Below are 4,652 nucleotides of genomic sequence, written 5' to 3'. Positions count from 1 at the left end.
TAGTATGGGGTTGCAGAGATTGGGAAGAGCCACAAGAGGGCTGTGAAATGCTGACCATATTCTATTTTTTGACTTGGGTGATTGCTAGATTAGTGATTTCATGAGTGTTTGCTTTGTGATGATTATTAAGCTGTAAGTTTTTATTCTTGTACTCATATGTGTTATGTCACATGTCATAATATAAAGAGATAATAAAAACCGTTAATAATGTGATTGTTTCTGTCTGAACCTCTGCTTTTGCTTCTGTCCTTAATGATCAAAGTCAATTAGCTTCTTAAAATCCCAATAAAATAATTCTTGGCCTCAAGGAACCTGGGCTGTCAGGCTAAAAGGGTCTTTGCACACCTGACCTGGTTGGCCCTGTCAGATGAGCCTTAACAGGTGCATCTTGTCCTCAGCCCATCCCTACATACCCGTTTCTGGAAGCCATTGTCCTGATCCTGGAACTCTTGCTTTGTAGCATAGGGGACAAGAAACTTGGGGACCGAGGTGCTTGCTGTACAGTATTGTGCTTAAGCAAGATATATTAATTCATGAAAAAATATTTTGGAATTTAAAAGGATCATAAAATAATATTTGTGACATTTTAATGCAGTGGGCTTCGTTGTGAAATGGAGTAATATGCATCCACGTAAATAATTACAGAAATGTTTAATGGCAGCTTAAGTTTACTTGCAGTTTGCTCTTGACTACCAACCCACCCAGCAGTGTCACAGAAGAAAGCCTGGTGATCTGCTTCCATAAAAATTATAGTCAAGAAAAGTCTATGGGGCAATTCTACTTTGTAACACACGGGGTTGCCATGAGTTGGAATCAACTCAAGAGCAACTTTTTTTTTTCAATATATTTGCTAGAATAATAAACAGGAAAAAAGCACATTAAGCATTTATATATATAATAGCTACAAACAAATGTGCCCAAAGAATTCCTTCTGTGTAGTAGCATTTTGGATAAATATCTTCCTTCAGTTTTATAAGATAAAAGGAAGAGAAATTGCCTAAGAAACATGTTTAAGGCAATACGTTTCTATTCCTTTGATAATTATAAAAATGTATCTGGAGAAAAATGAGAAAATCTGTATTAGGCAAATTTTATTTTAGCAAAAAAACAAATCAAATAATGATATGTTTGGGGTTCGCATATGATTTATGGTGTTTTTCTGATTGCTTCTACAGTAGTTGCCGAGTATAAATGAGATACAGCTTGAAAAATACTGTATCTGGTAGATTGAGGGTAGTGCCAAACAAAACGGCTCAGAGGTCTTACCCAAAGCCAGATAGGAACAACAATGTTTCCACTCCATCCGATTAAATAGACACTATGATGACCCCGACTCGACGGCACTGGGTTTTTTTATGATGACCCAAGTTGCATATGTGAGAAAACCAGGCACCCTGAGGATAGTAACCTGCCCATGTACCGTGGAATTTACACTCATGTGCTCTGATTCTCAACACTGACCCCTTAATCTGGAATGTATACCTGGTGATGGGTTGATAATAATGATGACCGTGCTGACGATGATAACTCTCACAAAGAACTAAAACCAGTTGAGTTGACTGACCACAAAGAACTAGGATCCAGGAAAGAGCTGTATATATATTAACATAGTGAATGCTCACACAAATGAAGAAGCTGTGGCACAAAGAGGTTCAGTGAATTGCCTGAGGCAGTAAGTGGTGGAGCTAGGGATGAGACCCAGCTAATTCGTGCTCTTAAACACAGCACAACACTACCTCTGATAATGATTTTGTTATTAGCTACCCTTGAGTCACTCACCCCCACAATTGCTTGTGAATCAGGTTTGTGATTCATAGTGTTTTCATTGACTCCTGCGTGCAGTGGTTAAGTGTTTGGCTGCTAACCAAAAAGCTGGGAGTTCAGTCCATCAGCCACTCCTTGGAAACTCTACGGGGGCAGTTCTACTTTGTCCCATAGGGTCACTATGAGTTGGAATCAACTCCACGGCAATGATGTTTTTCTTTTTGGCGGGGGAGGGGGGCAGCTGGGGTTTATACGAAGCAGATCACCGGGCCTTTCTTCTTAGTCTGGAAGCTCCACTGAGACTTTGTCAGCATCATAACACACGTCTGCACTGATAGAGGGGTAGTAGCTGTGCCTGAAGCGCATTGGCTGGGAATGGAACCTGGGTCTCCCACAGGGAAGGTGAGGATTCTACCACTGAACAGTCATTGCCCCTGCTCAACACAGAAAATACCTGCTGTCGAAAAGAAAAACTAAAATCTCCATCCATCCTTTATAGGCACCCACAATAATATTTTGGTGTATGCCTATCTTTTTGTCGTTGTTGTTTTTGTTTGTTTCCCTAATAATACACACTTTTAAAAAATACATAATGGAAAATACAGCTGCTTTGGGGTTTGTCATTTTAGCCATTAGCCATTAGCCACAAGATGGCAGAAGGATGCAATTAAAATGGTCCCATAGCAATACTGGAAGCCCTGATTGCCCAGCGGTTAAGAACTAAGGCTGCTAACTGAAAGGTCAGCAGCTGGAATCCACCAGGCGCCCCTTGAAAACCCTATGGGGCAGTTCTAGTCTGTTCTATAGGGTAGCTATGAGTCAGAATCAACTTGACAGCAATGTTTTTTTTGTTTGTTTGTAGCAATTCCTATAGATAGAATCTCAAAATTATCACTTAGGTGTTTGTTTTTGTTTTAATGGGTTTTTCTTCCCTCAAAGAGACACAGGGTCCTTAGGAGTCGGAATTGACTCCACAGGAATGAGTTTATTTGTTAGTTCGTTTGTTTTAAAGAGACAGATAAGCAAGGCTTGGATGCAATCACAAATGTCTATTTGTTTCTATATTGTTCCTGAGGTATTTATTGGTTCAAGAGAAACTCCTGGTGAAAACTGTGCCTGGAGATTTAAAAAATGGATTGTGGCTAGGTGCCAAAGGCAGGGTTTCCTTTGCTTCAAGGAGTAACAGAAATGAATAGTTACAGACTCAGGAAATCTCTACTCAAGTCTTTCCCTCTTCTTGACTTTTGATTAACTCTTAGCAAAATAGAAAAGGATTGTACAAAGAGGTTAGGTAACACACCCAAGGCCACACAGCATGGAAACAGCAGAACCAGGATTGAAACTCCAGTGGGCTTAACACCAACCCTACGGTCTTAAAACCACTCTAATTTGACTCTGAAATAGGGGAAACAAAGTGGAAACAATTAAAAACTAGTTTCCGTAGTGTAGGGGTTATCATTTTCACCTGGCAAGTGAAAGGTCCCTGGTTAGCAACCTAGTGGAAACAACTTTCTTGAAAACGCTGGTGGCATTTTGGTTAAGTGCTACTGCTGCTAACCAAAAGGTGGGCAGATGAATCCACCAGGCGCTCCTTGTAAACCCTAGGAGTCAGAATAAAAAAACAAACCTGTTGCCGTGGGGTTAATTCTGACTCATAGCGACTCCATAGGACAGAGTAGAGCTGTCCCATAGGGTTTCCAAGGAATGCCTGGTGGATTCGAAGTGCTGAGCTTTTAGTTAGCAGCCATAATTCTTAACCACTATACCATCAGGGTTTCTTTTAATTAAATATAATAGAAAAAAATATAAAAGCCAGTTCATTTGACAACTGAAAAATCATTTAGTGAGTTTACACAAAGATAGGAGATGGAACATTTTAATAACATTCATTGTAACATAATAGCTTGTTGTAACTCACTCCGTGAGTCCACCTTTGGGTTTAGAGCAAAGAGCAAACAGAAACTCAGCTTCTTACCAGAAAAGCAATCACAAAGCTCACATTAGAAGCATGATGTGCTAGGTGTCAGGGTGCCTCTGGAGGACCTAACCAGTCTTCAATTCCTAATTTGTCACCTTATGATGCCAAGTGACACCACACTATACATGAAACTTCACAATGGTAGTAATAATGCTGGTTCTACTGCGTTTAATTGTCCAAATAGACCAATTCATTTAAACAAAAAGCTTTAGAATACATATTTTATGCTGCAAAGTACAACCCAAACAAAAAATCAACCCGTTGCCTTCAAGTTGACTCCAACTCATAGCGACTCTATAGGACCATGTAGAACTACCCCATTGGGTTTCCAAGAAGCTGCTGGTGGATTCAAACTGCAACATTTTGGTTAGCAGCAGAGCTCTTAACCACTGCACCACCAGGGCATAAATGAGTATGACATGTTTTTCTCACATAAATAATGATAAATCTGTAATATTAGCCATAGTAGTTGCTGTTGTCATTGTTGCCATAATTAATTGTAGTTAATATGTGGAGCATTTTCTATTTGCTATGCATTCTGTTAACTATACTTCATGGATTATCTGAAAAACATTCTTTTATTAAATTCATATATTCTGTCCGAAGGGGGTCCAAGGCCTGTCCTACAACCCTAACATTTCTACATATTCAACTCTCCTGCTTTCTAAGATAACTATTCAAGCTTCTCCACTCTTCTCAAACTTTAAACAATTCCTCCTTCCTCCTCACTCACAGATGTTGCCGTAGCTTCTTGCTGCACTGAGAAAATGGACACTGCCAGAATCAAATCACTTGTATTCACTTTAGCCCCTGTTTCCTCCTCCTACAGTTGACAAACTCATCATGCTTGACTATTTCCACACTGTCAGTCACAAAGGCCATCCCTTTGGAAGTTCCCTCCATTTTTCAT

This window comes from Loxodonta africana, chromosome 2 (assembly GCF_030014295.1).
Source record: "Loxodonta africana isolate mLoxAfr1 chromosome 2, mLoxAfr1.hap2, whole genome shotgun sequence".
NCBI lineage: Eukaryota > Metazoa > Chordata > Mammalia > Proboscidea > Elephantidae > Loxodonta > Loxodonta africana.
Note: the sequence above shows the minus strand (reverse complement) of the source record.